This window comes from Pinus tabuliformis, chromosome Q (assembly GCF_031772625.1).
Source record: "Pinus tabuliformis cultivar Carrire ecotype Pingquan chromosome Q, CPIR1, whole genome shotgun sequence".
Taxonomy (NCBI): domain Eukaryota; kingdom Viridiplantae; phylum Streptophyta; class Pinopsida; order Pinales; family Pinaceae; genus Pinus; species Pinus tabuliformis.
Window position 1 is genome coordinate 485,163,789 of NC_142296.1, and position 24,338 is coordinate 485,188,126.

Genomic DNA, 24,338 nt, shown 5'->3' on the forward strand with positions numbered 1-24,338 from the left:
TCAGATCACAGTGAACATATTGCTTCATTATTCTCAAACATTTCTATATATTAGTCCCCTCACAAAGGTACCATTACACTAAAGGGGGGAGAATTATAGTGTATTATGGTGTGTCATAAATATCATCTTGTACAACATCATCATTTCCCAACATTCTTATTTTTAAGCGATAGCCAGAGTGTGTACATAAGGTATTCAAGGAGATGAAGAAATTTTCATCCTTTACAAGCTTGAAATTGCTATCCACCAAGGTTTACAGGTCTCAAAACTCCTTTGCAAGGGTTTTGATTAAAATATGATTGTTTCTAGGTCGAAATTTAAAACACAGGAAAGTAGGACTTCCTTTAACACATGTACTCTGATTTGCATAACAATCACATCTTGTCATGCAATTTGTCAAAAGCTTGGGCTACCATCTTCTTTTCACAAAGGAAATCACAAGTTATTCCAATTTATGCAAGCATTGGATCACAAAACGAGCTAGCATATGTTTCTCATTCCAAGGTGATGCATTGTGTTGAAGCAACAAGCAAACAGTCTGCCGGATCACAAGTACCAGCCAGTGTTCAATAAGCATCCACTTGGTAATTGGAAGAAGATTCCCAACATAGTTTTTATAGAGATTTTTGGGCACTGCAACCCAAATCATAAATGTCCATAAACTAAGGGATCCTAAGTCCCTAAAGGTGTTGTTCCAACCCCTAAAAGAACAAGGTCAACTAATTACATCATCTCCCAGAAGTTCTCCATGAAAAACTACTCAGAACTGGTCAAAACTGGATCATTTCACTTGCTCCATGGCCAGGGTGCAATGCATCTCACCTTGTACACACGGGAAGTGCGTTGCATTTCAAAAAGCCCTTCTATGGGGTGCGATGGATGAGAAAATACAAGTGGTGAAGACAATTTGCGAGGTGGATGATCATGGAATCTTCCAGAAACTTCTCCTGTGACACTTGCCTCTCAGAATCGCCCAAGGATGAGTAAGAGATCAATGAGATCTCCAAGTGGAAGCAAGAGCTATCAGAGAGAAGACACTAATCAAAAACCCAGAGCTGACTCGCACATTTGCAAATATCTATATATAGATCTCTCATCCCAGAGATCCAGGAGGTTAGAGGCTGGAATTTTGCATCTTGTAAGGAATTGCTGTTGGTTTCTTGAGACAACGTCATAGTGTTGGGTGATCTAAGCTTTGTATGAGGTGAAGAAGGGCTTACTTGCTGAGAGGATGATGCTGGGTCAGAACAACTGGTTGTAACTCCCTTGGCTCTTTCTTGATTATCAATAAAAGCTATTCAAGTTTTCCTCCATACTCTTGTGTCATTTACGTTTTATGCATTTGTATGGTCAATTTACATCTGATCCTAGATTGTTTATGATTATAGATCCATGTTCTTGTATAGTGTTATGCTACTCTGATTCTACAGGTACTTTGTGAAGCTGGGCGTACAAGGAAGCAAGTAGCAAAGGACTATCAGAAGAGAGAGGAATCGAACTAGGAGCCAAGCGCAAGACAGAGGTTGGTCTCCTTTGTTCTTCTCCCATCTATATTTCATAAAGGAAAAACAAAAGTAGCTTTACTTTGTTTGTTTCTAAGGTAGCTACCATGCCTTAGTGGGATTAGCAGGTCTGCATAGACACTTTTCCCTGTAACAAAATGGCGACTCACTGGGGAACGACTAGGTTGTTTGTTTATCTACCTTGTTGTTTACTTTATAAAATTACAGATGGAGCCTGAAGTTGAGCCAGGTAGCTTTCAAACTGCATTTGATATGCGAATGCAAAGTAGATAAATGCTGCTTCAGTCAATCTCTGGGTTTTGTTTATGAATTAAACAACTGATTTACAAACTCTCTAATTTCCCTTGTGGTGGCTCTAGTAACCTCTTTAGATCTACCCCTGTTGTTGATTTACTGATTACCACTTGCTCGGCCAAAATCCCTGAACTGAACTGCAAACTGTGACCCGGAACCCAAGCAAAGTCTCGTCTCTGGCCCAGCGCAGTCTCTGTTCTGTGAATCTGAAATTCAGCGCACTTCCCGAGTGTAGTAGGTGCGCTGCATTTCAAGTTCACTGTGTTACAGGTGCGCTGATCAGACTAGGCATTGTTCCTCAATTTTGGTTTCTGTGTTCATTCTTTTCAGTTATATTCATGAATTTTGCTACCTGTAGTCAGTATACCTCTGTTTGAAACCCCTTTCCTTGCTAATATTCCGCCTCCATTGTGCAAAGAACTGTAAATGTTTTTGTGTATTTGTTGAGTCATTTTCAGTTCTCATTTGCAAAAAAGTAACGTAATTGTACTGTCATTTCTTGATTTGAAAGTGTCGCAAGTGTCGTTTTCAGTCATAGAAGAGAGTTTGATTGCTCTTGATAGTCGATTACCCTGTTACTATTGTATTTGATCTGAATTTGTAGTTTTTCTAGTGTCGAAAGCAAGTATTCGTTTCCAAATCGCAAAGTGTTGTGATTGTCTTCATTTTTTATTTTGAAAAGGAACTTGTTAGTAATTGTCGCTTGAAAAGTAATTCAGATTTACACATTAGCTTTCTTTTTATCATTCACATATTAAGAAGGCTGAAAACAAATACATGCATGTGCATTTGCATTTAGACTGTTTGATTGGTTTGATTTAGGACAGTGCATATAGTGTGTGCTCTTTGCTCTTTGTTGAAAGAATTTTGTGTTCCTTTCCTTAGTAGCTAGGATTTTCATTGCACAAAGAATATAAAAGACTGTTTATCATCTTAGATTGCATTTTAGGAATTGTACATATACATCACGCGGTGAACCTGAAAGGCAAATTTCTTAAGCAAGATCAACTATAAAATAAATTTAATGAATCTAACAACGCTTTGGAACCTAACACACAACATCTAGAAGTCTAGGCTAGAGATGTATTCCGGCGTCGTAAAGCCTGGTAACTGCTGTTCTCACTACTGGTTGGGTGATTCTTCCACTTTGAGACGATAAGTGCCAGTACGGACTTGTGCTCCCACATACCGTCGAGTATATTTTGGGAGACCACAATAGGCTTAATCCTTTATCCATAGGAAGCCATGTCTACCGCCCTATCGATCGCAATGCATTGAACACAACATTCGGGAAGATTGACTGCCGTACCATAAAAAGTATTCTGCAGTTTTGTGATTGGTTTGGTAATCCCTCTGCCTAGATTTCCAGAGTAGTCCCTTTCGTTCCTTTTCAGACTCCTTAACGGAAAAGGTCCATCTGAGCACTTGTCACTTTAGGCTAATTAAAAATCAAAGGCGACTAGAGTCATCTTTTGTTTTTTCTCGACTCTTAAAAATTGAAAAAGCAAGTTGTGTCAAAGCGTCTAAAATTCATCTAATTCAGAAACATACTTCCCCTTTATTTTTAGTTGATCGAGTAATCCGCAATCGTGGAAGAAAGTCAATCGAAATCGCTTGAAAATGTTTTGGATAGACTAGATATGTCTGAACAACCGTTGACATCCAGGACTATATCATCTGACGTAGCAGTGGCAGAACCTCCTGCTGCTACTCCAACGATGTTCATCGGTATACCATCTATCCTGGCAAGTTATCAACAACAAGCCGGAGTCCAATCAGGGATTGTTTCAACGACATGGTCAGTTCCTATTTCTTCATCTGGATTATCATCTGGTATTCCTTATGTTGAGACTCAACAAATTGATCCAATGTGTCTTCAAAGGCCAATCTACCCTTTAATTATTGGATTGCCGCCATATGGAGGTCAGTATGCCTTTTCATTGTTCCCTCCCGGAGAACAACCATATGGGAGTTTACAACAAAGTTCAGGCCAAACTGGAATTACATCCAGCGGTTGGGTACCAATACTGCCTCAGCAACCAAGGGTTGTATATTCAATGCAACTAGTCCACCCCGTGTCGAATATTCCCACTATACCTGCTATGCTGACTGCATCGCAAGTACAAGCGCTACCTGTTGTATGTCAACCCCAAGTTTCTCAGGTTGCAATACAACAGCCTCTTGTCTCAACGACTCAATCACAACCTCAGGTTAGTTCCTCCTTATCTGGAGCGACTCAGGCTCAAACAAGTACTATGACTCCTAATCTTGGTCAATCATCCAGTATTGGGAAACAGCAAATGGTCCAACAACCATGGCTGATTCAATCTCAACAACCGCCATTCCAGCAATCATATCAAGGACCTGAGCAACAAGTCTTTGTAATTAATGGGCAACCACATTTCCAAAGCGGTTATCAACAACCATATTATAATGGTTATGCCCATCAACCTTATCAAAGTTACCAGCATCAAACACATTATGCTGGTATGCAAAGACCCACTGCTCAGGCGATTCCATCTTATCTTGGGTATGCTTCGCCTAATCTGAATCAACAGTTGCCCTTTGTAGCAACTCTAGAATTACCAGATCTAAATCGGCTGACGAATGATCCAATTGCTTACGCTCCTTGCTGGCCGGCGATTCCGCATAAACTTCCGTCAGATATTCCTAAATTTAATGGAAATCCGGGTGAAGATCCGTCGAATCATGTGATGACCTTTCATCTGTGGTGTTCATCAAACACCCTAAACGATGATTCGATTAGGCTTCGCCTTTTTCAGAGGACGTTAACTGGTCCAACAGCAAAATGGTATATCGAATTGGCCAGAGCTTCATTCGATAACTTCAGCACCCTAGCCACAACCTTTTTAACCCATTTTCAGCTACCAATAAGGTACGAAACAGGAACAGAGCTTCTTACCAATTTCAAACAGACAACGGCCACTCACATATCTGATCATATTCATGAGTGGCGACGTCGTCGTAGAATGGTAAAAACGTATGTTCCTGATCAGCTTTTAGCTGAATGGTTTATTAAGTCATTATTACCTTCCATTACAGAAGATGTGGCAAAGGGAGGAGTCGTCACTAAAGAGCAAGTTATTGCTCATGCGCAATATTTAGACTTGATTTATACTCAGTCTGGCACGCTCTATGATAAAATCCTTGATGCTCCCAGACCAGAATTTTCCGTTCCTCCTCCTCCTAAATCGAACAATGACTCTCATGCCGGCGATGGCGTGATTGGTACTACAAACACGAAATCAAAAAAGGCTACATCTAAAAAGGCCCGTAAGATTTCTAGTCAAAATGCAAGTGAGGAACTTCTTGCCTCGGAAGTAAATGCCGTGTCAACCGACAAGGCAAACAACTAAAGAAACCAGGGGGCATGAAGAAAAAGAAAGGGAGGAAAAAGAAGCAGGATGAATCATCTCCTGGAAAACCTTTTGCAAACCCTTCTGGGCAAAGGAAACCCCCTGCGGGGTGTCAGATATGCGATGAGGATTATCGGACGAGAGATTGTCCACATAAAGCTGAAGTTAAGAAACTCTTTAAGAGTTCAAAAACCTCAGCAGTATTGACTGATCTGTTTCCAAACCAGGGAACCAAACTGGTTGCTAATCAAAGTGCTTCCCAATCGCAAGTGCTTATGTTGTCTATCTCAAAGCAGAAAAATGATGCTTTGACAAGGAATAAAGATTACGGGAATCCACAGCTATCGAATAACAAGGCTAATGAACAACCTAGTAGTTCGACAACAACTTTGACCGAATTTGTGCCACCCATCATTCCTGAACCAATGATAAAGCCGCCAAAGGGAGTAGTACACAAATCGACATTTAATCCTCGTGCCAAAGTAGCACAAAATTATAATATAGTAGAGGACCCGGCCTAATCTCCGTCTGCTATGTCAACACTTAAGGTACCGCAAAATTGCCCCTCCCAAAAGCAGGCTCTATTATCAGTAATAGGTGGGATTGACCCAACGGATTCCAATGTTGTATCCTTTAATCACAAAGGATATGACCCTGAGTTACCAGCTCAACTAGCTTTCCTTATTCAAGTGAAAGCCCTCAACAAAACTGTTCATCGAACAATTATTGATGAGGGGGCATCCACATGTTTTATGTCGATGAGTTGCTGGAAAAATTTAGGCTCACCACCCTTATCACGATCGTCAACGATGTTAAAAGCATTTGATGGATGATCATACACTCCACACGGGATTCTAAGTAACTTGCAAGTTGAACGGGGGGGAAAAATAGTAGAAATTGATGTTGAAGTAATCGATTGAAACCTCAATTACAACATCCTACTGGAAAGGCCCTGGATATATGCCATGGTCGCAGTTGTGTCGACCTACTTCAGGAAGATTGCATTTCCCTTCCAAGGAGGAATTACAATCGTCGACCAACAAACATTTCTCCCCAACAGTTCACAAGTTACGGGAAGCATTCCAATGATCCATGGAAGCAATCATTCGCTTCAAAATATTGGAGTAGGCCTCCTCAAAGACCCTGCCTTAATGGGTACTTTTGCCCTATTGCCTCCGAGTAATTTGGCGGAAGTGGCCACAGTGGAAACCTACAATATGAAATCTTCTATATCTAATGGATTCGAAAGATTCCTAAACATTTTGTTAGCATGGATCATCGCCATTTTAGAAATATTGTAGCAATCAATTTTCTTGGCTTGGGGGGCAAACCCAAATCAACGCTCATCGAGTGTTTGGATAGATAGGTCTAAGGAATATGACACCTCTTCAGATCCATGGTCCCATGTACATTGTACAGACGAAGGAATCATTCAATCAATGATGATAGAGGAGGCACCATAGGAAGATTACCACCATCACTCCCATCTTCCGGATTACCACGAAGATTATTCCAGCAACCTTAATCATCCATCAGTTTTTTATTTTCTATCAAATACTGTAAATACGGTGGATTTCGAGGATGGTTCTTATCTCGTGTCGACCTCGTTAAAAAATGAAACAAGGAGTCATGAGGATAGTTCTTTTACTGTGTCAACCTCATTAAAAAATGAAACAAAGCCCCTTTCTAAATCTCAAAGGTAAACCTTCATTCCAACCACCGAGTTGAATGCAATGAAGCTTGGGGGGCATGCACCTCGATTTGCATTATTATGCTGGGGGCATGCAAACTTATCACGAGCAGTGTTACTGCAGGGTTCAAGCTCGTTAAAAAATAAACCCCCATCGAGCAGTGTTACTGCAGGGTTCAAGCTCGTTAAAAAATAAACCCCCATCGAGCAATTGTAACGCAGACTTCATGCTCGTTAAAAAATAAACATAAGAAATGAGCAAATGTTTCCCCCAACGTTTAAGCTCATTAAAAAATGAACCAATTTCTGGTAAATAACCATTGTGAATGTAGTACTTCAGCCTTTGAAGCCTTGGTCGTGTTCCCATCATCACCTCCACTTTGTATTGGCCAATCATTCACCTCCACTTGATTGTTTACCCCTTTTGAGGAACAGCTGCAAAGAATGATCTTGTTAGCCATCCTTGTGACACTGCCGTGATTGGAAAATTCCAAACCTTACCTGGAATCAGCTGCTACCTGAATTTATCACTCGTTCCTCAAAGACGAGTCTCCTTTAATCTCTTTTCAACTGACTCGTAAAATATGAAAATATTGCCGAGCCATTGGCCTCTCCAACTCGTTAAAGTGACCGGAAGTGCTATCCCTCCTTTAGATTTTAATCTTTTTGGACCTGAGGGATTATTACAAAAAAAAAGATCGAGCACTTGTTTTGTTCGGCTCGTTAAAAGTACCGAAAATTCATCCCTTTTGTATTGTTTTATATTTTTTCAGACCTAAGGGATTAGATGACGAAAAAGGATTTTTGGAGTTTCCTTTACGTCCCTTTTCAGACTCACTAAAATTGAAAAGGACCAAGTTATCTTTGTCGTTAAACTCGTTAAAACCTAATAGCGACAAACTTTCCATAACAGACAAGAACGAGTTTCACTATCGCTAGGCTCGTTAAAACATAGCAATGGGTTTGCCCGAAGAGAAAATTATAGAACAAGCATATGTTATCCTCCTCAAGCTTGACAAAAATAAAGAGGTACTGGTCAGCAATGACTGGGGAAAATTGGGAAGAAAACTTGAAGAAACTTTTTTGGTAGCAAGTCGCTCTTGAACATGACACTTTCACTCCGCATCCAAGTCGGGTTGGGTTGTTTCATTCAGCAGTCACATCACCATGGTCACATCACACCATCCACATTTGGGGTTAATTCTACTAATTCATCATGTCAGTGTCACCGATATGTTCAAGAGAAGTCACTCAGAGAATTCACCTGTGTCTCACCCGCTGCAATACATTTACGCTCCACTCTTTCATGACCGCCACCCTGAACCTTATATCACCAGATCGTTTTCACCTCCATTAAAATCATTTGCTCCATTTGGTGTCATTGATGTGGGATTCATTAAGGCCCTCCTATGATGGATCGCTTCTTGCAGACATCAGCTCATTATCCAAGAAGTTGATCTAGGAACACCCCTTTCAGTACTTTGAAGCTTGCATACCTCAATGGCAAGTTTCTCACTTCCGGCGACAGGTTTACATTAATGGCCTTCGACTGAAAGATTTTGCGTGGTGTTCGACGCCAAGTCCTTTATTCACACCACGTGAATTGTACTGCAGTACCTTGAGGGTCATTATCATTGACAGTGATTCCTCTCGTGCCTGTTAACAACTTACATTATTGGTTGGTAATCAGGCGATGTTTTTCCATGTTCGACTCTAGAACATCTCTCACATGGATCGACTTGTACTTCGAGTGAAGATCGAACGAGATTGAAGACCCCGGATCTAGTTTCATCCAACCAGGCTGCGATATATATTCAGGGAAATAAAGACATCAAATGTACATCATTGCTGCACAGATAATCATCCAATCAAAGGGATGATGGTTCTACCAGAATCATCAGTCTACACTCAGACGATTGTCTATCCTATGTACATGAAAATGAATTTATAAAACTGAGCATGGGAATGCCCGCCTCATCTAGATCATGAAAATATTATGAAGATAATGTATGTATTGTATCTTATTACAGGTCTCCTCCCAGCTTGAAAGAACTTCGGATCGTCATGATAAAGCATTTCACCCGACATAAAAAAGATTAACGACCTCATGCTTTAGGGGGCAACTGTTATAGACATTTTTGGGCACTGCAACCCCAATCATAAATGTCCATAAACTAAGGGATCCTAAGTCCCTAAAAGTGTTGTTCCAACCCCTAAAAGAACAAGGTCAACTAATTACATCATCTCCCAGAAGTTCTCCATGAAAAACTACTCAAAACTGGTCAAAACTGGATCATTTCACTTGCTCCATGGCCAGGGTGCGATGCATCTCACCTTGTACACATGGGAAGTGCGTTGCATTTCAAAAATCCCTTCTATGGGGTGCGATGGACAAGAAAAGACAAGTGGCGGAGACAGTTTGTGAGGTGGATGATCATGGAATCTTCCAGAAACTTCTCCTGTGACACTTGCCTCTTAGAACCACCCAAGGATGAGTAAGAGATCAATGAGATCTCCAAGTGGAAGCAAGAACTATCAGAGAGAAGACACTAATCAAAAACCCAGAACTGACTCACACATCTGCAAATATCTATATATAGATCTCTCATCCCAGAGATCCAGGAGGTTAGAGGCTGGAATTTTGCATCTTGTAAGGAATTGTTGTTGGTTTCTTGAGACAACTTCATAGTGTTGGGTGATCTAAGCTTTGTATGAGGTGAATAAGGGCTTACTTGCTGAGAGGATGATGCTGGGTCAGAACAACTGGTTGTAACTCCCTTGGCTCTTTCTTGATTATCAATAAAAGCTATTCACGTTTTCCTCCATACTCTTGTGTCATTTACGTTTTATGCATTTGTATGGTCAATTTACATCTGATCCTATATTGTTTATGATTATAGATCCATGTTCTTGTATAGTGTTATTCTACTCTAATTCTACAGGTACTCTATGAAGCTGGGCGTACAAGGAAGCAAGTAGCAAAGGACTATCAGAAGAGAGAGGAATCGAACTAGGAGCCAAGCACAAGACAGAGGTTGGTCTCCTTTGTTCTTCTCCCATCTATATTTCATAAAGGAAAAACGAAAGTAGCTTTACTTTGTTTGTTTCTAAGGTAGCTACCACACCTTAGTGGGATTAGTAGTTCTGCATAGACACTTTTCCCTGTAACAATAGTAGTGGAGCATTAGCTTTCTATTCAAGAATGGCATTAAGGGCATGGTCTAGGTTGAATCTTGGTCTATGCTTCGTATCATTTACACAGTGTGTTCCAATTGAACCTTCTGCATGTGGTTGATAGAAGGTTCAACTGGACAAAACAACCTTGCTCTAGACACAACTATAGAAGCCCGGAGATTGGTATTGGCTGAAAAATTTCAATTGCTTCATTAGTATTGTGACTTGTACAGGAACATTACCAACATAATATCTCCAAAAATACTTGGAAACTGCTTCTAGAATTCACTCAACATAAACCCATAAATCTCAAAGGCTATGATGCTCAAGGGCAGAAGATAAACTAAACTTCATAACAAATATGGAGTGCCTCTGTTAAATACAACTCTGTCTACTCAATTAGCATTGCAAGCAAGCAGCCAAGCAGTGAACGAATCTAGAATGGAGGCTTTGATATTGCCATTTCTAGTTTCTACAAACAACACCAACTTCACATGCCTTCAGAAGAATGGTGAGTATAGAGGTGATTGTAAAGAAGTTGCACTCAGAATTGCATTGAACACAAAAACTAAAACTCAAAGACCTGATTGGCATACTAAACAACAAAGGTACATCTTGTTATTCCATTGCCCACTAACTATTGTGCAAGCTACACTGAAGACAAAGATCTTTGTACAAGGCATAGAAAAAAGGTCAGAGGTTGGAGGTCAGATATTATTACTTGAATACACATAGAATTGTATCTCATAAATAGGCCATAGGTAGAAAATAGAGAAATGCATTAACCTTACAACCACAAACTCAAATTAGTAATGTCACAAATCCAAAGGAGTAGTTAATGAACAATAAATAATTAGTAAGAGTAATGAATATTGATCTTCACTGATCGAAATTGTTTGTTCACTGGGCATCTTGTTTGACAAACTCTAATTAATAAATTAAGCATTGGGAGTACCAAATTAAGGCATGCAAATTAGTAATGTCGCAAATCCAAAGGAGTAGTTAATGAACATCCCCTGTCTCTCTATCTACAGAGAGAACATGAAAATAAATCCTTTATATCACAGGTTAGCTTAGTCAAAACTTCATCCAAGGAGATTGTTTCATGTATATAATTATGTGATCACAAGTCATTTCAGTGAAATTTTGGAGTGAGCTTCACTTGTGTTTGTGGTGTTGGTTTGTCCTCACTCAAGGAAGTGAATATTGTATGCAGTTCCCTTATTTTTGGATGTGTGAATAGGACTAATTCTGATCATAGGCTAATTCACATCATTCTTTTGTGTGTCTATTGATAGTAAGTACAAATTCCCTTATTTTGGGATGTGTTAATAGATTAATTTAGATCGCAGTGACTTGTTTGCAAGGGTTTTGATTAAAAGATGATTATTTCTAGGTCGAAATTTAAAACACAGGAAAGTAGGACTTCCTTTAACACATGTTGTACTCTGATTTGCATAAAAATCACATCTTTTCATGCAATTTGTCAAAAGCTTGGGCTACCATCTTCTTTTCACAAAGGAAGTCGTAAGTTATTCCAATTTACACAAGCATTGGATCACAAACTGAGCTAGCATATGTTTCTCATTCCAAGGTGATGCATTGTGTTGAAGCAATGGGCAAACAGTCTGACAGATCACAAAAACCAGCCAGTGTTCAATAGGCATCCACTTGGTAATCGGAAGAAGATTCCCAACATAGTAGTGAAGCATTAGCTTTCTATTCAAGAATGGCATTAAGGGCATGGTCTAGGTTGAATCTTGGTCTATGCTTCTTATCATTTACACAGTGTGTTCCAATTGAACCTTCTACATGTGGTTGATAGAAGGTTAACTGGACAAAATAACCTTGCTCTAAATGATACGAAGCATAGACCAAAGGATTTCTTATCTCGATTTGGGACGGAACCTGTCACAAATCCAAAGGATTTACCATTGATCGGAAGGATTTTACTAATTTTTCGATTTCGCATTGAAGGGAATTTCAATCCACAGAGATAGAGATGGTTATTCGGGGCAGGTATTTTAATTTTAATTGTTTGATCTCGACTTTCACAGAAATGGTGCATGTCTCAATCAGTCGTTAACAGAGTCGGAGGTGTCACCGAATTATACCTGGGTGGCGAGCTGCAGAGCGGAGGAATTGCAGAGCAGAGGAATTGCAGAGTGGGAGGCGCCGAGTCGAGGAGGAAGGTGAGTAAGCAGCCCGTGGGATCACAATTCTTCATTTCGAATTGGAAGTGGCAATAACTCCCTGTAGCTGCAATTCCAGCTCGGATCTGAATTGTCAATGGATGTCAGGATTTCCAGCTCCGATCTGATTTTCTGTCAGGGAATGTCAGGATTGCCAGGGGAGGGTGGCGGAGGGATTGCAGGCGGCTGAAACCGAACGATTTTGCGGGTGGTGACGGAAACCAGGCCATTCCTCCACCTAGGTAGACTACTCCTTTTTAAAATATTTTATATAGAAAAATAGAAAACTAATAAAATATAAATAATAAAAATATTAGATATTAGTTAATAACTTATGTGTGGGAAGGATATATTGAAAGGTATAAGTAAAGAAGAAATAGTTTAAAAGTTTTATTTTTTTATTTCATAAAATTATATTAATGAAGTTTGCAAGGGGTAAAAATTGTGAGGATAAATTTATTTATAACACATGAGAGAAACAAATGTATTATAATTAATTTAGATTTTATTATTTATGTAAAATGAGAGTTTTTTTTTATTTGCATAACATAAATTTGAATTTCACATTTTTGAAAAAAATCAAGTTATATGGATATAAATAGTTCTCTAAATATCATTTTGTTTGTCTAATATTAATTTCTCCTTAAATATCCATTGTTTAAGATTTTTTTTATGAAAATAAGATTAATATATAAAAATGGTGGTGTATGGTTTAATCCCATGAAAATAACAACTAGATTCATAATAATTATTTGAGTAAATAAATATTAGGGGAATTTTGAGATCAACAATAAACCTCAAAACAGAAAAATGTATTAACAAAATAAAATTTAAAAGAACAAATAATATTCAAAATGATAATAGAGTCTTTAGGAAATAAGATTAATATATAAAAAAAAATGTGTTGTAAGGTCTAATCCCATGAAAATAGCAACTAAATTTATAATAATTATTTGAGTAAAGAAATATTAGGGGAATTTTGAGATCAACAATAAACCTCAAAAAAAATGTATTAACAAAATGAAATTTAAAAGAACAAATAATATTCAAAATGATAATAGAGTCTTTCAAAAAATAAGATTAATATATACAAATTGTGTTGTATGGTTTAATCCCTGAAAATAACAACTAAATTTATAATAATTATTTGAGTAAATAAATATTAGGGGAATTTTGAGATCAACAATGGACCTTAAAACAAAAAAAATGTATTAACAAAATGACTCAAATGGAGTTGGCACTTCTTGGATGCAAAATTCAATTCCTGATCTAGTGTGCCCACTTGATGTCTAAAAATTCAATTCCTGATCTAGTGTGCCCACTTGATGTCTAAAAATTCAATTTCTCATCTACGAGGTGCCCAATTGATATTTGAGTAAACCTACACTTGATATTTGACTAAACATACATAAAAAATACTATAAAAAAGTTTTCTTTCTTTTCATTTATAAATTCATAATTCTTATTTTATTGTTTTAACTATTATTTTGTTATTTTCCTTTAAAAAACCCATTTTAAACCTCAAATTTCTCTTAATAAAAAAATCGTGTTAGAGCATCAATAAATAATGATTTTTTAAGAAAAATATTGTGATAAACTAAATATGGATGATTACAATTGGATATAGTCTCCATTTCATATTACTTAGCAATCAATAATATGATTCTATATGTATTCTCAAAATAAAATAAAGAGCCAGAGTTTACAATAATACTCAAAAATACCAACATGATCATATCTAAAATCCTTTCATAAAGTGTCCTCCCATTTGCTACTAAATTTTTGGATAGAATGGGGTGAATCGAAGAAGTGGTAATGATTGCATTCCAATCCTTTTATGCTCCACCAAGAGCCAAACAAAGAGTGTCCATCCATTTAACATGGCCCACATACTTATTGTATTTACACCAATTTGACATATATTAAGGCATCCTTATTCTTAGGCAAATAATTAATTGAATTTTTAACCCATGTTTTTTTTTATTTATCTATGAAACAATCAAATATTTTAAGCATCAACTTTATTGGGAGAAGAAAAAAAATAACAAAATTTATATCCATTTTTTTATGAGAAGAAGAAATATTTAGAAATACATTCAATGATATTGTTTAGATACGCCTCCATTATCTCTTGATCATAAAATTTAACCAATGTGAGTAGTCATTGTCCTTTCTCAAATAGAATCCTTCAAAGGTTATTTATGTGTTTTATTTCCTATGTTCCCTTCTAAGGTTATTTATGTGTTTGATTTCCTATGTTCCAATTATCTAAGGATCTAGGCCTATTTGATTTTCTTTCAATTCACAATTATTCATCTTACGATACCATAAACCTAAGGGTAGCAAGCATTCTAAAGTTTCTAAAATATTGATCAGTTAATCTATCGTTCGTTCTTTTAAATATATATCAGTTATTCATATTTATTCTATGACTTTTCTCTAATAATCATCATCAGTTATTGGCCTCCATAAGCTCTTGGTTTTAATATATTTTCCAAATGACAAAGAGTTCTTGAACCATGAAGCTCTACTAAACCATCAATGTCATCCATTTCCCAATATTTTCTCTTTAAAAAAGCTAAAACAAAAAGAAATCCTCATCGTATTACTTATTGACTTTGGAACAAATGCATATAAACATAGCATACAAAAATGCAACCAAGAACAACTTTGAATTATCTTTTCTCTCCGAACAAAAACTAAAAAATATCCTCATTGTATTAATTATTGTCTTTGAAACAAATGCTAGAAAAATATAGTATACAAGATTGTAGTTAACGTGCAACAACCATGCATAACACCCACGTACTGATTTTGAACACACTAAAAAGACTTCGCAAAATATATATGCTTTTTTGAACACATCCACTTGCAAAATTTCATTTTTTACTTCTCGGCCAGCAAGGATTTGATCGTCTGTCTTAAATAGGTCTATGGCAAGAACCTAAAGGTTGCTGGGCGTAGAGGAATAGAATAAAGTATAAATTTGAAGGACCAATCTCTGCGATTTCCTGGTAGCACAAACTACCACGGCCACAAGATCTTCCTGAGATGCGCTGTTCATTTTACGCCTGTTGTCCACTTGAAACATGGCCATAGAAACGCTCTTATAAGCAACTGCAATGGTGTTGCTTACCAACAAGAGCTGCCCGGTCCTTATTTCTTTAGTGGCATAGAGTCCTCGATAGCAGCTATCTCCGATCGTCTTGATCTCCACAAAACCCAAGAAATTGGTCACTCTTGAAGGAGAAGATGTGCGTCCGAGCAGGTAGTCCGAGATGTCATACTCACCATTAAGCCTCTGGTCCTATAGTGTCACGCTCCCAATTCTTTTTTCGTTAAATTGGCCTGGTGCGGCACCGCCTAAGTTAATAACTTTATCCATCGTTAATTAACTTTACGAACTACACCTTCAACAATTCATAATAATCATGAATTAACATTATTAATGTGCAGAATCCATCAATAATACAAGAACAATAATAATAACCCAATAATATAAGAGAAGTAATCCTTTTATTATATAAGAGAAAGATTACAATGACCGGGAGCCGCGCTCCACCGGCGTTCATAAACAAGGCGGGCGTCCGCCCGTGCAAGAGCGCATGGCGGTCTTGCCTCAACCTTAACCAAATATACAATACAACATACACAAGTTCTTTGTCGAACGGGCGGGCGCGCCCATGCACGACCCACGCCCAACACCAACCCAAACTGCCTATATACCTTTGGCGGGCGGGCACCCTTGCACTCCACCACCCACACTACAACCCGCGTTGCACGATACTATGTCGCCCGACTCGGCGGGCACATCCCATATGCAACCTGCGGCTAAGTGTTCACCTCGCACCTCTTGTGCGCACCTATGTCTTGTGTGAAGAGCTCTGCGAAGTTGATGCCTCCAAATGAGCGCGCCATCCATATGTTTATACGCTATCGTGGGAGGTGGCTATCATTCGGCCGACCTCCAAATGAACTCCCAACCTGCGCGCCTTTTGAATGATATGCGATGCTTTACATGGTCGGCCCACCCATGGTGCGGGACCGCCCCACCAGCTGGCCCTACATCCACCATCGCACCTCGGTCGGCTGTCTAAACGAGTCCTCCACAACTCGCCATATATATGTGTGAGCACCCTCCATACTTGCGCGCACGATATAACTGTGCCTTTGCTTGTTGGAGCGCTCGCACAATCCATACTTAGTCATTTTTCGTGACGAGAGGGGCGTGCGCCTGTGGACGAAACCGTAGGGCGTTACATATAGACTCTTGGCCTAGTAAAGGGCTTTTTGTATTTGGTTCGTCTCGATTACTTTTCTCCACCAAATTATCCCAAACATAAACAACATCATGAGAATGAGAGAGAAAATGAATAGAAGTTAATCCACCAACCAGATGATGCAGACTATTTTAGCAAGACGGAGAAAATTCCGCTTGGGGAGTGCCTGATGAAACTTCTCGGTATCCACTGGCTCAGCTCCTTGGCCAGACTGCTATATGAGCGGATACCAGAGGAGGGATAACACAATATTTCTGCGCCAGTTTGAAATCGAAATAAATTAATGTCAAAAAAATTGGGCGCCATTGCCAATTTGAAATAGTGAACGGGGAGGTTTGAAATGGTAAACAATGGCATTGAGATTAAAACTGCATTAACCAACTAATATGATAGAAGTACGAATTATGGAGCTATGTGGGTCAAAGTGATTAATCTAGCAGCTGAAGTTGAAACCGTAAGAGGATGGCCATGTATGAGTATGCATATTAAGAAGGCCATACACCAAGCATTAAATACCCTATACCAAGGATAAGGTACCGGCAACTAATAAATCCTATGCATTAATGGCCCAATAGCGTAGGATTTATCGGTTGCCCAATTGTTTGGCGATGGCCTCCGTAGAGTACTCCAATTGTTTGGCGATGGCCTAACTATGCAATGAATGTTTGGCAGAAGCAGGTATTTAAGAGCCAGGCCAATCCATTTGGATCTGTGCAGATTAATATTGGAGAAGCAGGGAATCGAGAAGGCCTTGCTTCAAAGTATCGATCGTTTCCATTTGAATTAACATTGAATTCGAAGTAGAAATGGCCTAAAAATTTAACCAATCATGGTTTGCTTTAGTTTTTCAATTGAATTCGAAGTAGAAATGGCCTAAAAATTTAAACAATCATGGTTTGCTTTAGTTTTCCAATTGAATTGCAATCATATATTTTATTTTAAGCAAACAAACAAACTAATTATTTTCATGCAAATGAGAACAGATATGAGGATCCGTATTCTGGTTTGTCAGTACAAGCTTTGGGCACGGTGAATTTGTGATATACAACGCAACACGTGCACATTGGACATGGCACCGTAACCTGGATGACCAGCCAGTTGTTTCCGATGAGGTTTGGATTCACAGCCACGCGAGTGTTTCAAACAGCTGTTGAGCAGTTGGTTGTGGGTATTCACATATCAAGGAAAACGGACAGATAGAGACAATGACAGGAAATCTGCTTTAGATAGTCGGAGTACCTAAGGATAGCGATGCCATGTATGAACAGTTTGAAAATTACGTGAAAGAATCTATCTATACCTATGGATGAAAAGACCGTTTTGTCAACGACTTTTTCACCGTTTCTCACTGACACTGGAGCAGAGATTTCTGTCCGGCTTCACCAAAAGTCATATAATTTGGCTTCTTCATTTGACAATGTACAACCATAATATATTTTTAGATTTTATTTTATATGCTCAAAGGAGTAAAATGGGTGTACTGCTTTTTCATCTTTTGATACGCCCAAATCACTAGAATAGGTTTTGTTAATTTTACCAAGCCCTCTCCCAAGTTTTTTTCCATGTCTAGAGATTTGAGCTTTGCAGTCAAAGGTTAAGTCGCATATACACCAAATTTGATTGGTATGTTTTTAATAAATACATATTTAATGCACAAGATAAGTTTTTGATAAATACATATTAGTAAATTTGTTTTATAATAACGGTGGATGTATTAATTTTAATTGAACAAATTTTGTTTTTATGGGTTAAGGTGGCTGTATTTAATTAAATTTTTTATTTATCTTTAAATAAATTGGTTGAATAGTTGTTAACATGTTATATAAATTAAATGATTCATAATATTTATTGCAATGAGAGGCGCTCTATAGTCCAGTGTATTCACTTAACGTTATATTAAAATAAAAATGAGGGAGATAAAAAAATATTAAAAAAAATATAAGGGAGATGAGGTCACTTAACCTAACATTACATTAAAACAAAAATATGAGGGAGATATTGTCATGTAACAGTAAATTGTCACGTAGCATAACGTTACATTAAAACAGATATATATATATATATATATATATATATATATATATATATATGTCGGCTAACATATATTGTATATGTTGAAGATATGTGTAATGTTACTATATATATGTGTGTTGGCTAATATATATTGTATATGTTGAAGATAGGTGTAATTTTACTTTAAAATAAAAATAAAAAATTAATTAAAAAAAATTAAAAGAATAAAAAATAATTAATTAAAATAAAAAATTCTCTGCTAATATTAACAAACTCAATTTTGAAAACGACATATATTCAATTTAAAAAGAGATCGATTAGCTTATTTATGGAATAACAAAGAAAATTAGGTAAACGAAGCGGAGGATTCAATTGGGCATATCAGAGGTAAATTTGGTGGAGTTCACATATCTTGTAACATCATGTAACAATAACGAGGTAAATTCCATGGCATTCAGGTTTTAGGTTGTGATTTCTGTATTAATAATAATAAGGTAAATATATATTTAGTTGCGACACTTTCTTCGCTGTGTGATTTCTGTTTAATTTTAAAATTATTTACTTAGGTTGTGATTTCTATAATAATAATAATAAGGTAAATTTATATTTATTTGCGTTTTGTTGTGTGATTTTTGTTTAATTTTTAAATTATTTACTTTTTACTATGCCACTTATGCAATTATAAATATTATTTAAAAAACGTAGTTTATTATTCCAGCCCATTAATGAAAAGAATTTAAGAGCTAAAAATTTATAAACTCCAATCACTTTAATTTAAGAAGTTGAAAATAGATTTAAAAGTTAAGTATATTTCATAAAGAGCTTATTATATTATATACAAGTCTTTTAATCATGAATATTTATCATAGATATTATTAACTTCTAAGTAGTTTTTTTTACAATACCATGGGCCAATACCCATAAGAGAAAGATAGAGAGGGAGAGGAGGGAATAAAATTATAATACCATGGGCTACTACCATTGGCCATTTACATTTTGGATTATTATGTGATGGATTTAGACTTTTAATTGCTATGGCCTATCAATACCACATGCCCAAAAACAATAGCCTATTTCAAAATAAAAATATTTTATTTTAATTTATCTTTATAACATTTTTTTATTAAATCTAAGAGCAAAAAGGTTATAATTACTTTTGAGGTATATCTAAACTCTCCATGCTCACGACTACTAATAATATTTTCATAGAGATTAAATGGAGACTTTAGTAAATAAATAAATGAGAATACATTTATATATACATATGTGAAATTTATATAATATAAATAATATTATAAAGAACTAGGATAGATGAATCTTAACTAAGGATCCAAGCGATGAGAAAGAAAAGTAATTTTTACCGCACACGACTGAAACCAGCCTAGATCCATCTCAACGCCGGATCTATCAAGCGCCGAGAGGGATCAAATCTCTCGAGGTGCAAACCTTTCCTCAAGTTTTGCACTCAAAAAAAAGTTTTGCACCTAGAGAGATTTGATCGCACAAGACTGAAACCAGCCTAGATCCATCTCAATGCTGAATCTATCAAGCGACGAGAGGGATCAAATCTATCGAGGTGCAAACCTATTTTTTGAGTGCAAAACTTGAGGAAAGGTTTGCACCTCAAGGGATTTGATCTCTCTCAGCGCTTGATAGATTCGGTGTTGAGATGGATCTAAGCTGGTTAGTATCAATTCATAATAAATATTTAGACATTAATATTGTTAAAGCTTAAGGAAATCATTAAAAATAATTTATATTTTTTTTTTTAAATTATTTTATTATTAATAATAATAGTTATAAAAACAATTAATATACAAGATAAACATATATTAATTGTTTTTATAACAATTAATAGACAATCATAGATCTTCCTAAGCTAGCTTTAAATTCCAGCCAAAACCACCAAAGGCTCAATCAGGGGTGGCATAAAGATACAAGGGCCTAGTTAAACTTTTGGGAGATCAATGAGAATGATGCATTGCAAAACATAAATAACATTAAAGATATTGTTACTTCTAAGTTCAAAGAAAAAATGTGGTGTGAGAAAGATTTAGTGGCTAAAATAAAATTAAGTTATTATAAGAAGGTCATCAACCCCACCCTAGAAGATCAAAAGTATCTCTCGATTTTAACTAGCTCAAAGAAGAAAATTAATATAGCAAAGGTTAGAACAAATTCTCATGAGCTCCTTAGTGAAACAGGTCGTTGGGCAGTTCCTAAAATGCCATGGATGGAAAGGATCTGCCTTATATGTGAGAATAAGAACATCAAGGATGAAAACCACTTCTTCTTAGAGTGCCCCGCAGACAACCACATTAGATGTCAGTTTCACAATCTTCGTTACGATACTGACCTTCCTAGCCTTTTACAATGTCAAAATTATAGTGAGCTCATGAGGCTTCTCTCCAAGCTTTTTGAGCATAGGAATAAAATCTTAAATCAAAATAAATAGTTTGTTTCTTTAGGTCCGATAGACCAATGTTTGGTCTCAACGGACGTTAACCATCATCATCATCATCATATACATTAAAAAAATATAATGATAAAAATTAATAAAATAATAATAAAGAGTGAGAGTTCAATACTATAAATAAAAATAGAATAGAAACTAAGTATGATATTTCAAAGCATAATATTTTTTAATTAAATTTAAAAGAAAAAAAAATGTATAATTACCTTTAAGATCTATCTCAATTTTCTCTTCCCAAGTACTAGTAAAAATCCCTACCCTCTATTCAATAATTATTAGTAAATAAATTAATAATTATTAACCAGTAAATTTAATTGTGAAAACTCTATTTTAAAATAAACATATATAACATAAAAAATAGAGAAATAATTTATATATTAAAAAATAATATAAAAAATGCAATAATTTATATTTATATGAAGTTTATTAAATATTTTATATAAAAACATATTTATTAAAATTTAAAAATAATATCTCAACCATCCACTAATAATAATCTTAAAAAAAAAACTATATATATATAACATTAAATTAAATCATAAACTTTTTTAATATAATATATATATATATATAAAATGATACAAATTAGAATATGTATATTAAAAAATTAGTTAATTATATATATTATATATATATATATATATATATATTGATTGATTGAATTTATTTTGAGGTTGGGAGGAATGATTATTATCCTCACCATCTATGTTCAATTCTATTAATTGACATGATGAAATTTGATGTAATGGATTCAAGCCTTGATGCAATGAATAAATAGACGAAAACATGTATATTCCTATATATATATATATATATATATATATATATATATATATATATATATATATATTATTTATTTCATATGAGTAATATGTATGTTTTGGTCCTTTAGAGACTACTTACATAACAAGAGTCCAAACTATTACAAGAAATACTCATTCATTTAACAAGCTCAACATGTCACATGTTAGAATTGAACCTAGATTGGAAGAATAACGACATTTCTCTCAACTATAAGAGATAGGTGTATGGGGCCTTTTTTTCCCTAGAGGAAGAATTGAAGGGAAAATTGAATGGAAACTTGAAGTGAAAAATGGTGCCATCAAAGAACATTATATGACATGCACAATAAATCTTCACCAACCCTCATCATGATGGAGAAGCATGTTACTCACAGAGGTTATATCACCGTGAATCTTTTTTTTTTGTAAGCTTGGTGGACTACATCTTCATCATGTCCAATATATTGCCCGATCGAGGTGGGGAATTGAACCAGTGACTTCACATCAAGGAGTTCCTTAACAAAGCACTCGATCATTGTCTATCTAAGACCCGTGGACATATCACCATGAATCTTTCATCACACTTCCACTATGGAATCAATTCAAGATTGCATATGGCTTCAATGTTAGGGAGTTGGGTCATAGGCTCTTTAGTTGGCTTGTCAGAGTGGATGTTTCTTAAGATTGATATCATGTTTCCTCTATTTCATTCATCTCCCTCAGTCCTCATATGGATAGTTAGATCTTTATGCCACTTGTAACTCCCTTTGGTAGCATGAATAGATACTGAAGGAATTGCATCTCATCTTGAAGGTTATCCTAGACAAGCTAAAAATAATGGAGAGCTCCCTTGGAAGAGAATTAGGCATGTATGTAAGAACATTCCTTCAACTCAAGAAGAGGGCTGGCTCTATGGAAGAGAGGGTTACTAAAATGGAAATTCTATGAAATAAATAAGATGCAGAGATGGAGCTAAATGGTCCCTTAGATTTGTGATGTGTGAATCACTCTTCCTTTGAAAATAGTGGATCTTTTCTCTAAAAATTTGGATGCACCTAACAGCTATCACTTTTAAAATGACTAAATGTAATTTCTCTGTGTCTATTTTTGCTTCTATCATTTTTAATTCTGAGGAATTCCATTTTTTTTTTTTGTACTGCTTATTAAATTACATCTTCTTTATAAGCTTGGCTTGTATTATTAGTCTCCAAAAGAGTTTATTTTTGCATATTATGTTCATCTTAAGAGTTGGACAAAACATTGTCATAGCCTTTATCGAGACCCTAAGAGGTTTTCATAAATATGTAACTAGAACAACCACATTAATAAATGTGGTTGATATATGCCATAGCATCAAATTAATATACACTATACTATAAACTTAATATAAGCTATATTATAAATATTGTTTATTAATACTAATATTATTTATAATAATTGTGTTAATATGAATAATAATATTAAATTACTAATTAAATTTTATTAATGCTAATTTTAAAATTTAAAACCTAATATTCAAACCTATTTTTTTTTTAAGCTTATTAGTACCTTTCATTCATTCATCTATAAATAGGCAAGTTATAAATATATGGGTCATTCGGTGGCCTCAACATGCCTAGTGGGAAACGAGGTCTCTTGGCCACCGAATCACATTATAAGCCATCTAAAACATAAATAGTTTGAGTCTTTTTAGCAAAGCCTTATAAGGTTGATAGTCTGGAAACCAACTAATAAACATTAGACTGAAAACATAAATTCTACCTGACTTGAACAACAAAAAATAAGCCAAAATTAACAGTCATAGCTTTGACCCATTAATCATCCGATTATTCCTCGGAAGTAAGAGCTTTAGCACTTGGTCCTGGTAATTGAATAGGTGCATTAATTTAGATACTTTCCCATCCTCAAGTGTTAGCACTTGGTCCTGGTAAGCATGACCCGAGCTCCAACTGAAATAAGTACCTCAAATTCCATGTCTTCCTCATATTCTTCCATAGATTTGTTGTCTTTTCCTCTTGTCACAACACTGGGTGCAATGGGACAGTGCAAATTTTGGGAACAATGCTTATTATGATTTTGTACATCATCATTTTTTGCAAACAAATGTATTTCCTTATCAAAAGACTGTTTTCTGGAAGAATCCAAGGAACTATTTGTACGAGTCATGAGTAACTTCCAATCTTCCATAGTTGGATTTGCATCTCTAACATTCATCAACAAATTACGAAAACATTTTTTCTCATTGCTCTATCCATCTTGTCGAAACATAGTGTCAAGGGTCACAACTTTTGTGAATGAATTCCATAATTCTTTTGCGAGACCTTCAGATGCATATATAGGTTTATCCATAATAGGTGGTAACTGTCCCAAATCACCAACCAATATAACTGACCTCCCACCAAAAAAAGTGTTAGCATTTTCTGGGAAAGCTTGCCGAAGTCTAGAGTCAATGTTTGTTAGCAAATTTCTTCCAATGAAACTCATTTCATCTATTAGGATATATTTGACATGCTTCAATTCATCTTGCAAGGTCATTAAAT

The 24,338-nt window shown here is 35.9% G+C and overlaps 1 pseudogene; it reads left to right on the forward strand.

Annotated features, from left to right (window-relative positions):
• The window catches only part of LOC149220285 (purple acid phosphatase 22-like), an 85,400-nt pseudogene extending 67,716 nt beyond the window's left edge, over positions 1-17,684 (forward strand).
• Positions 17,685-24,338: the final 6,654 nt, after the last annotated feature.